Here is a 17,197-nt window from a genome sequence, read left to right as displayed (position 1 = left end):
TTGTAGGACAAATTTCATCACCAGAAGGCAACATAATATTGAATTGTAAAGGCATGATAGTAGGCTCGCGAGATAAGGAGTGCATAAATACTTCAGACATAAAGGAATGAGTTGCACCAGTATCAATCAATGTAAGTGCTTCCTTTCAAGATATTAGAATATTACATGATATAACTGAAGAATCAGGATTGGCTCCTTCTTTTGTCATCGTAAAGATTCTTCCTTGAACTTTTCCTTTATCAGAGGAGAGAGGACATTTTTGTGCAGTATGCCCCATTTTTTTGCACCTATAACATCGGCCACTTCCATCCAGACACTCACCTTTGTGTGGCTTGCCACACTTAGGGCATAACGATCGCTCCACATCTGAAGAAGGAACAGAAGGTTTATGGCTATGCTCCATTTTGCCCTTTCCTTTGTAACGACCTCGAGTACTAGCACTTGCACCTTGCCCTCTAGTTTGAAAATCTTGTCTTCATAATTGCCGCTCCTTTTCAATTTCCTGTTCATCATGTTCGGCAAGTAAGGTTCTTTCCACAATGTCTTGATAGGTGATCACTTTTGCCATATGCACATCCCTTCGAATTTCCGGTTTCAACCCACGAAGAAAGTGTTCTCCTTTGTCTTTATCATTTTCAGCAATAAATGGAACAAACACGCATCCTTCTTCAAATTTCAATATATACTCAGCAACAGACAAGGAATCTTGGCTCAATGCAAGAAATTCCTTAACTTTCTTTGCTTTAACTTCTCTTGAAAAGTATGAAGAACCTAAAGGGGGGGTGAATAGGTTCTTTTAGGCCCTTTAGCGTTTTTAAAACGAGTTTGCAAAAATTGCAAGCGGAAGACTTGAGGGACAATCACAAATAAAAAATGAATGCGTAAAGTAAGTGCGTAAAATAAATGCGTAGTAAAGTAAATGCGTAAAGTAAAGAGGGATAGAGATGTTTATGGAAGTTCGACGAAGAATCGTCTACGTCTCCCCTTCTCGATGAGGATCGAGGTATCACTATATCGACTTGGCTTTAGGAGCTCCAAGCTAGCTTTTAAAACCACGCCTCGATGCGTCTACTTGGCCTTGAGGGCTCCAAGGATAGCCACGAACTTTACAACCCACTCGAGAGTATTACTTTCACTCTTTTTCTACAACTCTTTTGATATTACAACTCTTTTAATCAACGCACACAAGAGATAGTAGAAAGCTTTGTAAGAGACAAGAGAGAGTGGAGTGGGATGATTGAGAATGCATCCTCAAAGGCCTATTTATACTAGTCTTGGACGCCAAGGTTCGGATCTTCTGTTTATGCTTCGGAACGTCCGATGTGATTGAAATCAATTTGCGTAATTCTGGGATGACTTCGGATCGTCCGTTCTTGACTTCGTAGGGTCCGAACATATGCTTCGGAGAGACCGATCAAACTTCGTTTCTTCCGAACAGTTCTTTCAGACAGTGTATGAACAGCTTCGGAAGGTCCGAACTCATGTTTGTACCGTCCGAACATTCCCGCGTTTCCGGAGATTTGAAATCTTCAACACTTCGTAGCGTCCGATCATGTCCTTCGTAGCGTCCGAAATCTACTCAATCAACAGTCAGATCAATTTGTCTCCGCATTGAAGTGATTTGATTGCTTGTGTTCGGAACGTCCGATCACGTCTTCGGAACGTCCGAACTGGCTCCTCGCAGCTTCCGAACAGCTTCTACTTTGCTTCTGATCGGCACCTTTTCGGAACGTCCGAACCAACTTCGGATCTTCCGAACTTAACTTTGTTCTTAATTTCCTGCATGCCTCAATATAAAACATTAGTACATTTTTAATCCAAGTTTTGGTATCATCAAAACAAAAACTTTGGGATATGTTACAGCATTAAAAACATTAATCTCATCCTCGAGATTTGTATGCATTTAAGGCGTAACAATCTCCCCCTTTTTGATGATCACAAAACTTGGTTAAAAATTGAGAAACAATAATTAACATAATCTAAATGTTATTAAATAACTCCCCCTTAATCAAATAACAAGTCTAAGAGGTTGAATTAAGGCGAATTTATTTAATAACCATTTAAAAGAAATTTTAACCAAATAAATTCTCCCCCTTTTGTGATAAGCAAAAAGACATAAGCATAAAGAGAGACAAATAAACAGGTAAAATATCCACTAATAAATGAATGTTGAGCCATAATTATGGATAAATACAATTAATTTGTATTATCCGACATTATAATGCTTACATTAATAATACTCCCCCTCAATTTAACAAATATGTACGAGAGTATTCGACTAGTGTTTACAACTCAATCATGCCAAGTTCACCACGCAAATGAGTAAAAGTAGATTCATCTAGTGGTTTTGTAAAAATATCAGCAATTTGATTCTTGGTGTCAACATAGTGAAGTTCAACATCATTTTGCTCAATGTGGTCACGAATAAAATGATGTCGAATGTCAATATGTTTAGTACGAGAATGTTGAACTGGATTCTTTGTTAGACATATGGTGCTTGTATTATCACAAAAGATTGGAATTTTTGAAAAAGTAACACCATAGTCGAGTAATTGATACTTCATCCAAAGAATTTGTGCACAACAACTACCGGCAGCCATATACTCGGCCTCGGTCGTTGAAAGTGCAACACAGTTTTGCTTTTTAGAAAACCAAGACACCAAGCAATTTCCCAAAAAGAAACAAGTACCACTAGTGCTCTTTCTATCCACCTTATATCCTCCAAAGTCGGCATCACAGTAAGCTTTTAAATCGAAAAATGAGTTCTTAGAATACCATAATCCGAGATTTGGAGTATTTGAAAGATATTTGAAAATGCGTTTTAAGGCGAATAAGTGTGATTCCTTTGGACATGATTGAAATCGTGCACACAAGCAAACACTAAACATAATGTCAGGTCTACTAGCAGTCGCATAGAGTAGGGAGCCAATCATGCTACGAAATAACTTTTGGTCAACAGGTTTACCTCCCTCATCTTTGTCGAGTCTGATTGTCGTGCTCATAGGTGTGGATGAGGCTTTGGAAGACTCCATCCCAAACTTTTTGAGCATCTTCTTGATGTACTTCCCTTGGTTGACAAAGAAACCATCCTTGCATTGCTTGATTTGGAGACCAAGGAAGTAGTTGAGCTCACCCATCATGCTCATCTCAAAGTGATCCTGCATAAGCTTAGAAAAATCTCTACACAAGTGTTCATTAGTAGCACCAAAAATAATATCATCTACATATATTTGTACTATCAACAAATCATTATCTTTAGTCAAGGTAAACAAGGTAATATCAACTTTACCTCTACAAAAACCATTAGACAGCAAGAAAGTAGACAATTTCTCATACCAAGCTCTAGGAGCTTGTTTCAAACCATACAAACCCTTATCAAGTTTATACACATAATCAGATAAGTGCACATCTTCAAAACCAACAGGTTGCTCAACATACACTTCTTCTTTCAAATCACCATTAAGAAAAGCACTTTTAACATCCATTTGAAACAATTTAAAGTCTCTAGAGCAAGAAAAAGCAAGTAGCATGCGAATGGATTCTAGTCTAGCAACAGGGGCATAAGTCTCATCATAATCAATTCCCTCTTCTTGACTATATCCTTTAGCTACTAGCCTAGCTTTATTTCTTGTGGGGACCCGGACGCTAATTCATTCCTTAATCGTCTTTAGGAATAATTCAAACAATCATAATAAACAGGGTCTAATTTTTTTTTTTTTTTAAAATACACAGCGGAAACATAATGTAATTAAATTCAAATTACATATTAAACATAAACATACAATTATTGTATCATCTACAATAATCCAACTAGGTTCAACTACATGTCCGTGCTGAATCCTAAGTTGCTTTTGAGTCCGAATCTCCACGCTATCTAGTCCAGCCTCATTCTCGTCCTGACCCCGCTTCTATCCCACCTGTTGCCATGCACACATACAAACAAGACAACAGCCGGATAACTCCGGTGAGATATAAATATCCCAGTATAAATCATGTATACATGCAGTTATATAAATCATATAAAAGCATATAATAGACATTCATAACATGTATCAAAATCAGTACATGAATCAATATCAAGAATAATTCCTATTCTAAACATGTACCACAACCAGGAACATAATCAGTATTAATCAATACAATCAGATACAACTGTCACTCAGTCCAGTGACTCTACATTTTAGACTAGACTCAATCCTAGCCTAGGGATCCCGGTTTCAAGATGTCAGCATTCCATATCGACCAACAGTAATAGAAAAGACTCCAGTTCTATCCATGTCGATATAGTATCGATTAACAGTAATAGAAAAGACTCCAGTTCTATCCACACCGATACAGTATCGATTAACAGTAATAGACGAAGCCCTGATTCTATCCACATTGATATATTATCGATTAACAGTAATAGAGCAAGCCTTGATTCTATCCACATTGATATGATATCGATTACCAGTAATAGAACAAAGTCCGATTCTATTCACATCGATATAACATCGATTAACAGTAATAGAAGGAACGATGAATCTATCCACATCGATATAATATCAATTAACAGTAATAGAAGAAGCTATACATCTATCCACATCGATATAATATCAACCAACAGTAATAGAAGAAGCTATCAATCTATCCACATCGATAACCAAACATCCAGTGACAGTCTTTGGCACAACCGCCAATACACCATCTTATGACATCGTGCAATGTGCCCGTGGTAATTCCACCACTAACGGCACTTCTGTCATAAGATTACTCTTCTAATACCTGTAATCTATAACTCAAGAAAACAAGTATATCAATCAACTCAATGCAAATATCAATGCAATAAGTAAGGTATGTGATTTAGGGAAACTCGAGTCAAACCTCACTCGAGTTGTGCAATCCCAACTCAACATTAATTTATACCTTTATCTTCTCGCTCAGAAGAAGAAGAAGTCCCGACTCTGTCTCGGTCCATTCCCAATCTGGTAATAACAGTTGAATAGGTATAATATCAATACACACTTCAATTCAATACATGTTCTGATTAATACTCAAATCAGAACACATAATCTGATTAATGTCAATTCAAGACACAATCTAATCCATATCGACGATATCACGATATACTTGAAATCACTACTGATTCTGATCAATATCAATTAACTGCTGTTTCGACGGTATAACAACACTGTCTGGATAACCCCGTCAATCCAAACATCACAGATATAATACCAAAACTCATAATCAATATCGATACCAGTCATAATCTCAATAACAATACATATCTGATATGAATTCTCAGTCATATCGACTCCGAAAATCATAACAATTACATAACCAGTCCGTTCTTTAATCTGACTTCGATTCTATGATGTCTAACATGACAAGAACATCATATATGAATCCTATTTAATTCTGACGATAGTCTAATTTCAAAACATGTCAAAACGTAGCAAAACTTACGTCCAGTTGTAGCCTACGTTGATAGGAACACGGTGCTGTGCTCGGATTCAAAATCAGACGGACGGATTTCACGTAAATCGAATTCTAAAATCAAGAAATACACTTCCCTCGAATTCTCGATTTTCCACTGAAGGAAATGAGGAAGAAATCGTGTATATATATATACACACATATATACACACGTCGCACAATTAAGGCCAAATGGCTTGCCCTTGTTCTGCATGCCTCGCGCTCGGGCGGTCGTAAATTACCGCTCGAGCGCGGCATGTTCTGTCAAGATGCTCAATTGAACATCTCCTGGCGCTCGAGCGGTCACAAATTACCGCTCGGGCGCCACACTTTCTGTCCAAGAATAAAATTTGGCGCTCGGGCGGTTCTTTCCTACCGCTCGGGCGCGAGATGTTCGGCCTAACATCTTGTCAAAAATCTTAAGATGTTCTGTTCAACATCTTGGCGCCAGATGTTCGGTCTAACATCTTGGCTTAAAGTAAATCAACGCCCGGCTTCGTCATTCAAGTTCGTATAACCTCAATCATGTCAATTAATCGATAAATCATTCCAGATTAATCTTAAATTACGGTAATTATACCCAAATCATTTCAGATTTCGGTAATCAAATTCTCGGGCCTTACATTCCTCCCCCTCTAAGATATGATTTCGTCCTCGGAATCATAAGCTATCCACTCGTTCCGTACAGATAATCATATCAGATCTCAAATCAGATACAAGAAGGAGATATACATAACTACAATAATCCCATATCAACGAAATTCCTCGCGATAGAATCAATCTCAGAACCATGGCTATACGACATCCGTATATACCAATCACCAGTTCAACAGTTCCATAACAATTCAATATTGGCATCTGCTACCAAATTTGTTAATCCCAGTCAAAGATATATTCAACCTTCGGCTTCAAATACCAACAGTCATCGTCCGATGTTGGCTTATAAGTCTATGTCTTCTGATCTATCAAATCCGATCTCAAGTAACACTGCAATATCATTTCCATGCGAAGGAAAATAGCAGTTCTCACTGTACAATACTTCAACTAAAGCCATCTCGATACTCATCTAATAGCTATTATCTTACAATATATCAAAAGTGACAATGAATCATGTCAACTAGTGCTATAATCCAGCACCACAATTCCTGGATATCCTCCAGTATCAGGATAGTTCACTCCGACTATCTGTCAATCTATAATTCATAGATGAAAAATCATACTTTACACTCAGCCAAAAGTACAAAATCAAACGAAACTCACAGTCTGATAAAATCAACTTTGGCATCTAATACAATCTGACCCCTGTTTCTGACATACCTCTCAGTCGTCTGGTCATATCAGTACGTCATCCTGTACCATATGACATAGGCAGATTTGAACAATCGTTCAATCATAACCACCTATTGGTACAATGTTGGCAAAATTTCGGTGATTCCATCACCAAATCCATAGAAATGTACTCTCATTTCTATTTAAAAATCAATAATCAAGATAATCAATCTCTTTGTTTCTATCTTCCTGTCTTCATCAGTCAACGATTTAGACATTTCAATATAAATTCTGACATAACTGATTTCATCTGTTTATATCAAAACTGTCCATTCGAATTATCACACATTTCCTGTTACCAGAACAGTACTTGTTAGAAACTTAATTCCGGCGTTTGACAAAAAGACTCAACTGAATTCAGCAACTAAAGCTACCAACTGATCGACTTAACTGAATCAAGCTCAACTGATAAGTTCAGCACATAATATATCAGCAGATGTTCTCGCCAGTTCATTTTCGCCAACTGATCGTTATCAGCTGATTCCTCAGCTGTACACGTCATCAAGTGAAAACGACAACCGACAAATAGTACAGTCTAACTGCAACAGTAGTAGTGGAACGCCGCATTTCAGAAAAGGTGCAGTGTACGATCTGTCAGAGAATATCGACGTGGCAAATAACGGGTGTTATTCAAATTAATGTTACCGTTGACAGAAGCCTATAAATACTCGAAGAGAGCAGCTGAAGAACACACCGATTCTGAACTACTCATTTTACTTGTTGTTACTCTGCGAAAATACTCTCTCAACTTCGTCAACACAGCTCAAGCTTATAAGATTTATTAGTAGCATTCAGGCTACGTTTTGAGCTAGAAAAAGCACTTTGTAATCTTCGATAAATTGTACAAGTTGTGCTAAGATCAGTCGTGATCTGTAAAAGAGTTGTTAACTAAGAGTTTCAGTCTTGGCAATAGATAAGTCCAAACTGAAGTGGGTCAGTACACGTTATTGTATTTGATCAAAGTCTTTTAGTGAATATCCTATCTTTGTGATAGAAGGGGTGACGTAGGAGTTATTCAAATCTCTGAACATCCAGAAACATTTCCTGTGTCATTTACTTTCAGTTATTCGTTCTATCTTTCAGTCAGTTAATTTTCCGCAACTGTTTTCTTCAGTTTAACTGATTGTTATCGACCAACAAGATACTCGAGTCAGTTTATAACAAAACTGAACTCAACTTTTCGAAGAAGTTTTAAATTTAGCAAGTGTTTATTCAACCCCCCCTTCTAAACACTTTCACCTTGAGTTAACCGATCCTATCAAGTGGTATCAGAGCGAAGGTCATCTTGTCATAGAACATATTCTCAACTGATTCATCATGACTTCTTTCAACAAAATTCCTATGTTTTCCAGGGAAGACTTTGACGACTGGAAAATCAGAATGCAGGCTCACTTAGCTGCACAAGATGATGATATGTGGTACGTCATAACTGACGGGCCAATGAAAATTCTGAAAGCAAACACAGCAGTTGCCATCACTGAAGGGGCACCTCAAAGAATCGAAAAACCCAGAGATGAGTGGACTGCTGAAGATAAAAGGAAAGCAAACCTTGACAATGTAGCCAAGGACATACTGTATAAAACACTGGACAAAATAACGTTCAGTAAGATCAAGATGTGCAAGACAGGAAAAGAGATATGGGAAAAGCTAATTCAGCTATGTGAGGGAAATGAGCAAACAAAGGAAAACAAACTTTCTGTTGCTGTACAGAAGTTTGACAACATCAAAATGAAAGCTGGAGAATCAATGCTTGAATACGATGAAAGAACCAGTGGAATCATAAATGAACTGAATGCACTTGGAAAGGTGTATACAAACAAAGAAGTGGCTCTCAAAATTATCCGAGGACTTCCCAGGGAATGGGATGTCAAGACAATGGCTATGAGGGAATCAAAAGACTTGAACAAAGTTGAAATTCATGATTTGTTTGCTGATCTGAAAGCTTATGACTTTGAGTTACAAACTCGAGGAGAAGCAGAACCATCAACACCTTCAGCAACTACTGCTTTAACTGCTATAAGAACAGAACCAACTGGTTCAGTTGAAAAAGCTGCAGATCAATTGAGCAATGATGCTATGTCATTGTTTATCAGAAAATTTGGTAGATTCATGAGGAAGAATCAGGGAAATTTTCAGAAGAGCTACCAAAGAAATAACTCCAGAGAAGATTCAAACGCTTGCTATAACTGTGGAAAGCCAGGACATTTCATTGCTGACTGTCCAAAACCAAAGAAGGACAGTCAAGTCTCAACTGAACGGAAAAAGAAATCATACGAGCACAAAAGGAGACCTAAGGATGAAAGGAAAAACTATAAAAAGAAGCATGAAGTGCTAGTAGCTGAAGAAAGCAAAGCCAAATGGGCAGAGACTGACAGTGATGAGTCAGAAGCAGAAACTTCATACAGTTCTAGTGACGAAGAGGAAGAAGTCAAGTGTCTGATGGCTGATGAGACGGAAGATCAATCAGATAATCAGCAGGTATTCGACTTTAGCTCAACTGATTTCTCAAGAGATGAACTTATTTCTACTCTTCATGACATGGTAAGTGAGTATCAAAAGCTTGCTTTATCGTTTGAAAAAGCCAAGGCAAAGCAAGATGATCCCTTAGACAACAATACTAAAACTGATCAGTCAGTTGAGATGTTGAGTCTAAAAAGGGAAATTGCTGAGCTCAATGCTGAAAAGAGCAGGAATCAATTGTTGATTCAAAAATTGGTGCTTGAAAATTCAAAGCACAACGAGCTCATTCAGGCTTGGAATAAATCTTCTGCAACCTTAACTGATATTCAAAATTCGCAAAAATCAGTTGCTGACAAAACTGGACTAGGGTTCAGTAGTCAAAGTGAGATTACTTCCAATGATACTCAGCCACAACTGAATATGGGCAAAGGAAAATTCATTCACTTTGTCAAATCAGTCGTGGAACAAGAACAGCTTGAACCAAGTAAACTGATTGAACCGGCCATCGAGAACAAGAACAAGGCAAACAGATATGGTATTGGATATAGTCCAAATGTTTCAACTGACTCTCGTAGTCAAAGATCGAAAAGAATTTCAAAACAATTTTCAAATGAATACTCCAACTACTATAACTGTAAGCCTGTTCAGAAGCGATATTGGCTGAACAATCAGTTGGGAAAGGCAAAATCACATATTGTTTCACCTATGCATCACACACAAAGCACACACAAAACGAGAAGGACCACATGGAATACAGCAACTGGACGGCCAGTCAGACTGATCCAAGTTTGGATTCCTAAAGGACTAATCAACTTCGGACCCAAGTAAACAAAGGGTACCACAATCTTATTTTGTATTTGACTGCAGGTAACAGGCACAAGTACTGGATCTATATGGTATCTGGACAGTGGATGCTCACGCCACATGACAGGAGATTCAAGGATATTATCTCAACTAGTCAAATACACTGGTCCAAAGATTAGTTTTGGAGACAACTCGAAAGGTAAAACTGTGGGTAAGGGTAAGCTTATCCATGGTAACTTCACCATTAATGATGTTTTGTTAGTCGAAAATCTTAAGTATAATCTGATAAGCATCAGTCAGTTATGCGATAATGGATTTTCAGTTCAATTTGACAAACTTAGTTGCTCAGTCAAAAACTCAACTGATGAGATTATTCTAACTGGCAAAAGATGTGGAAACACATACAAAGTCAGCTGGAATGATCAACCTTATGCACCAGTGTGTCTTATTGCTTCAAAATCTTCCAAAAACTGGTTATGGCATAAGAGATTAAACCACTTGAATTTCAAATCTATTGCATATTTGAGTAAACATGATCTTGTTACTGGGCTGCCCAAAATGGATTTTACAAAAGACAAAATTTGCTCAGCATGTCAGTTTGGCAAACAAATAAAATCTTCTTTTAAGAACAAGGGTCGTAAATCTTCTTCCCGATGCTTAGAACTGTTACATATGGATCTCTTTGGTCCAATACCGGTGATGAGCTTAGGGGGAATGAAATACACCTTGGTGGTTGTAGATGATTTTTCAAGATTCACATGGGTCATTTTTCTCAAGACCAAAGACCAAACTGCTGCTCAACTGATCAAGCTTTTCAAAAGATTATCAAATGAAAAATCAGTTGGAATTGACAGAATCAGATCCGATCGAGGAACTGAATTTATCAATCAAATTCTTTCAAACTATTTTGAGAATACTGGAATCAAACATGAGCTCTCAGCAGCAAGAACTCCTCAGCAAAATGGTGTAGCTGAACGGAGAAATCGAACGCTTAAGGAAGCTGCTAGAACAATGCTTGCTGATTCTAGTATCTCTCAAAGGTTTTGGGCAGAAGCAGTGAACACTGCGTGTTACACTCAAAACAGATCAATGATTAATAAGAATCATTTGAAAACACCGTATGAGATCTGGCATGGAAGAAAAAGTGTGGTTTCTTACTTTAAAATATTCGGCTGCAGATGTTTTATACTCGACAATGGTAAAACTCATTTAAAAGCTTTTGATGCTAAATCTGCAGAAGGAATATTTCTTGGTTATTCATCAGTAAGTAAAGCTTACAGAGTCTTCAACAAAAACACTTTAAATGTTGAAGAAACTATTCATGTTGTCTTTGATGAAACTGTACTAACTGATAAGCCAACTGATACAGTTGAGCTAGCTGACAGATTTACAGATATCAGTTTGGAGGATGATGATGAAGAAGATATTCATATCAATCAAAGTAATCTCCAAACACCTGAACCTGAAATATTAGACCAGGCTGATGAATTGGAAGCTAATCAGTTAGTAGAACAAACAAATGAGACTCAGTTGCCAACTGAAGCAGCTCCAACTGAAATTGAGACCAATCAGTTACCTACTGAAGCAGTTACCAATATGGAATCAACAAATGCTGAACTCAGATGGAAGAAATCACATCCTCCAGAATTGGTGATAGGTAATCCATCTAATCCGGTAAGAACGAGAAATCAAATGCTTAACTTATTCATTCATTCCGCTTTTGTATCTCAACTGGAACCAAAGAAAACTGACGAAGCTCTTGCTGATCCTAACTGGATAAATGCTATGCAAGAAGAGTTAAATCAGTTTATCCATAATAATGTCTGGAATTTAGTTCCAAGACCGATTTCCAAAACTGTTATAGGTACAAAATGGGTTTACAGGAACAAACTGAACGAGGATGGTTAAGTTGTGCGCAACAAAGCAAGGCTAGTTGCACAAGGATACAGGCAGGAAGAAGGGATTGATTATGATGAGACATATGCACAAGTTGCAAGACTGGAGGCAATAAGGATATTCCTGGCCTACGCATCATTCAAAAACTTCAAAGTATATCAAATGGATGTTAAAAGCGCATTTCTTAATGGACAATTGCAGGAAGAAGTCTACGTCGAACAACCTCCAGGTTTTGTTAATCATCAACTTCCTGATCATGTATATCATTTGAACAAAGCACTGTATGGTCTTAAACAAGCTCCAAGAGCTTGGTACGAAACCCTTTCAAAATTTCTAACTGATCATGATTTTTCTGTTGGATCAGTTGATAAGACGTTGTTCAAATTTTCTAAGAATGATCATATCTTACTTGTCCAAATTTATGTTGATGATATCATATTTGGGTCAACTAACCCCAAATTATGTGAGAAATTTGCTAAGTTGATGCAGGAAAAATTCGAAATGAGCATGATGGGTGAACTGACTTTCTTTCTTGGATTACAAGTGAAGCAATTGGATTCAGGCACCTTCATCAGTCAAACAAAATATACAAAGGAATTGCTAAAGAAATTTGGCATGGAATCATGTTCAGCTGCAAGCACTCCCATGAGCTCATCAGTTAAACTAGACACTGATCAAGGGGGAATATCAGTTGAAACGACGCTTTACAGAGGTTTAATAGGTTCATTATTGTATCTAACTGCTAGTCGTCCTGATATTGTGTTTGCTGTCTGTATGTGTGCTAGATTTCAGGCAAATCCTAAGCAATCACATTTTGCTGCTGCCAAACGTATTTTGAAATATCTTAAAGGCACACAAAATGTTGGGTTATGGTATTCTAAAGACTCATCTTTCAATTTAGTTGGTTATTCAGATGCAGACTATGCAGGATGTAAACTTGATCGAAAAAGCACAAGTGGATCATGTCAGTTTCTAGGAGACCGACTGATTTCTTGGTTCAGCAAAAAGCAAACATCCATAGCAACTTCCACAACTGAAGCAGAATATCTTGCTGCTGGAAGCTGCTGTGCCCAACTGCTCTGGATTCAGCAACAACTGAGAGATTATGGAGTTGATGCTAAAGAATCACCTATATTTTGTGACAACACAAGCACAATTGCTATAACCTACAATCCAGTTCTTCACTCTCGAACCAAACACATAGATGTCAGACATCACTTCATCAGAGATCATGCTCTCAAGAAGGAAATCAGACTGGAATACGTATCAACTGAACAACAAGCAGCTGATATCTTCACCAAACCACTACCCGAGACTAAGTTTTCTTACTTTAGAAATATACTTGGTTTAATTGAGTTATCATAAATCAGTTTATTGGAAGTACATCAGTTGTTCATTTTTATTATTAGTGTTGTTTCATGTTGTTTCAGTTTCTCGTTATCAACTGCTGAGAATGTTAAAACTAATCCTTGCAAACATATATCAAAATAAAATAACAGTTTTTCATTCATCACTGAGAAAATTCCTTTTGATTACATTGTTCAGTTCCTGCTCTACAGAATCTCTCCAGTTTGTTAACCATGCTCTCAGGTCCTCATCTTGAATGGCAACAAAGCTGGGTAATGTAGCCACAGCCTCCAGCAGTTTCTTCTCTTTACGGAGCGCCAACTCGTAAAGATTGTCAGACCTGAAGATGTCTCCCATGTTGAACTCATGCAGTCGGGCTCGATACTTCTCAAGCCTCCTCTGCTGGCTGGGAGTGGTAGCCATTTCATTGTCCCAGAGGAAATGGAGCCCCTGGAGATCTTCTTGATACCTGAGGATGTAGTGGAAAGCTTCATCCTCCACCTGCTTCTTCAAGCACTCCATCGCTTTCTTCATCATCTTCTCTGCCTTCTTCATAGACTTGCTAGTACCAGCTCCTGCCATTTTCCTTCCTTGTCTTACTATATTTATTTCTTAAAGATATTTGTTACTGACCGAGTGTCTCTTATTTATAGAACAGGATGAGGAAAACCAAAAGACTCTACTTTTTAGACGTCGATTTATCTTCTAAATTTCAGGATTTATTTAATCTTGTCTTAAGCATTTTTTTTGGTTCTTATTAATGCTCGCATTAAGGGGGAACATTAACAGGAACTCTTGGACTTCCAGCTCTTGACATGTGTGTTTATTGCTTAATGATATGTGTTTAACTCTAACTGATTCAATTGAATTTATAGCACAGGATGACGCAAGATGAACTGATGACGTCAGCCGACGATTATTCTCCTAAGCACTAAGATTTTCTTCTATTTCAATGCTTATATCTTCAGCTTCTGCATATTTTTAAAGAGGAATAATCTGATTTAAAATGATGACTGAGAAGTCAGTTGTTAGTAAAATCTCGACTGAACTCACTCAGTTTTTATTAACTGACAGCTCAGTTGAGAAATTTTCTAATCTTCTCACATACGTCATTCATTTAATCACACTTTATTCAGATGTATCGACGTGACTGATTTACTAGCATTAAATGCTCTCTGACAACCAATCAGAAGCTGCAACGTGCCACTTTCCAAACCATTTAATTATCCACTTGCTTAGTACACACGTACACACGTTTTTTTTTTAAAAAAAAAAAGGGGAAACAAAAAATTCATTGGACTGACACGTGTCCAGAACTTGAAATGGTCACGTACATATGTACTATTACCCGCCTATTTTCAGTCTTATTTCTCGACTACTTCAAACACTCCTCAGAGCAAGAACTACCTCATTTCTCGAATTCTCTTTCAGGCAATTTATCAGTTATCAATGGCAACTCAAATTCCCGCTTTCATGCTCAATGCTATGGCCATTAACTTTGGATCTTTATTATCCTTCGGGGATGCTGATGTCCAGAAAGTTTTCCAGAAACTTGAAATTGCTGGTCTACAAACATTTTTGGGCCAATCCTCTCAGGAAATCTATCTCAAAGAACTTCAGGATTTCTACTCTTCTGGCGTGATTGACTCTGAGGGAAATATCAAGTCTACTATCAATCATCAATCACTGATCATTTCTGAAGACTCTCTTGGTGATTTATTTCAATTACCTTCTGAAGGTATTGCTCAACTCTCAGATGTCAAAGCCTCTGACATTGAAGAAATGCAAGTCTCTCTTTCTCTTGATGGACGAAAGATTAAGGTCTCAGATCCTAAGAAAGAACTGAAATATGAAGTTCAACTGCTAGCTGATGTTGTTGCTAAAGGTATTTTGGCAAAGGCAGGATCATTCGCAGCCTTAACTTTAGAGAAATTTCAGGCCATTACCGTCATTATGGCTGGTCACAAATTCAACTGGAGGCATCTCATTTTTAATGTCCTGAAGAATATGTTTATGTCTTCTAAAAAATCCAAGGGTTTCGCGGTTCAAATCAGTTATTTACTGAAAGCTAAAGGCTTAGTGGCTGAGGACTCTGAGAGAACCTCGAAATTCAAGGTGTTCAATGCAAAGAACACAATGCCAATCAAATCCAAAATGGACTTGACCACTACTCAGTTTGTGAAAATCAAACAGGAAATTGGGACTCAGTTAGCCGCTACCAAATCAGTAAGGAAAATCAAAGCGTTGGCTCAACGGGATGTTACCAAAAGAAAATTGGTTTTGAGCTCATCAGAATCAGAAAGGACTCCATCTCCTCACATTGTGAAGAAGCCAAGAACTCAAAGGATTAAAACAACTTCTGAGGTAAACACTCCAACTGACAAAATGATTTCCTCCACTGTTCAGCAACCTATCGAGGCAATTCCTCTGCAAATTATTCCACAAGATGATTCAGCAAGTATCATAAAGAAATCGGTTAGGACGCAAGCTCCTATCACTCAAATATCTCGACCAATTGGTGTGGCACCTGCCAGACCTAAAGGGATAACGCTTGTCGAGCCGATCGAATCAACTCGAACAGGACTGGAAATCCCTCATCTCTTAAGTGGTGATAAAGGGAAAGGAAAATTAATTGTGGAACCCAGACCAACAAATCCGATTCAGACTCATATTGATCTCGTATGGGCAAAAGTGAACAGTTTTGCTGCTGCAAAGACTAAGTCTTATGACGCCTGGGTAGTCTTTCGTACTGCAGTTTTTGCCAAGCAACTGAAAGAGCAGTCCGAACTCAAAAGATTTATCAAGCTAGAGGCCCTTGTTCTCCGCACGGTCAAAGCTGCCTCTATTGCTCAAGCCTTGGAGAGAAAAAGCTATTTCTTTGATCAACTGAGAGCAAAGAAGTTGGCTCAGATTGTCGCTAAACTTAAACACAACTACATGCCAACTGCCCCTACTGCGTATGCTGATCAAGCTGTAATCACTCAGCTTGACACTGATCTTATGGGAATTCTATCTCGTATCAAATTTTGGGAGTCGGATCAAGAACTCGTGGTATACCAAGGAGATTCAGATGATGACAATGAGGAACAAGATGAAACAGCATCCTCTGACAAAACAGCACCATCATCCGCCTTGGTTCTGGTTCCTACTGAAGAACCAGTTTCTGATAAGCTTCCTTCACCATCTATTGAACAACCGCTCTATACTGAAGCTGAGCTATCTCTTGCTCATATTGATGAAGTGATTCAAGCAGTAGTAGAGGAGTCTCACTTTATTGCACCAGTTAATGATCCAGTTGATCACTCTGCTGATCAAACCAATCCAGAGGTCCCTATTACCTAAGTCGAAATTGTTCCACCAGACCTATCTGATGATCAGGTCTTACACATTGATATGCAAGTTGAACCAATCGATAATTCACCAGAAGCAACAGTTCAGGATGTGTTACCATCATCTGTCCAACATCCTCCCTCCTCATCCAAAGATCAAGAAGAAAAGACTGCTGATGAAACTTTGGTTCAAGGAACAATAACTGGAACTGATACTTCAGTTCAGCCAAATACTGATAACAAGTCAACTGACCAAGCTTTGGTCCTTTCTCAGCAACCACAACTTGAAGCAGGCACTTCTCAACAATCCAATCCTCCAACTTCAGCAGATTTTGACCTCATTTTTGAGGAAGTCCAACATATGCAGAACAGCATGAATCAAATACTCTCTGCTATTGCCAAAATTCAGACTACGCAGGTTTTGCACAGTGCGAAGTTAGAAAACAATGAGGAATCACTCAAAAGACTGAAGAAAACCGAAGCTGCTATTTCCGCCCTCTCTTTTGCAGTTGATGACATTCCGAAAAACAAGAATCTCATATCCGGTCTGACTGCTACTCAACAAACTCTCAATCAAC

This window comes from Primulina eburnea, chromosome 13, assembly GCF_022965805.1.
Source record: "Primulina eburnea isolate SZY01 chromosome 13, ASM2296580v1, whole genome shotgun sequence".
Taxonomy (NCBI): domain Eukaryota; kingdom Viridiplantae; phylum Streptophyta; class Magnoliopsida; order Lamiales; family Gesneriaceae; genus Primulina; species Primulina eburnea.
This window is presented reverse-complemented; position numbering follows the sequence as displayed.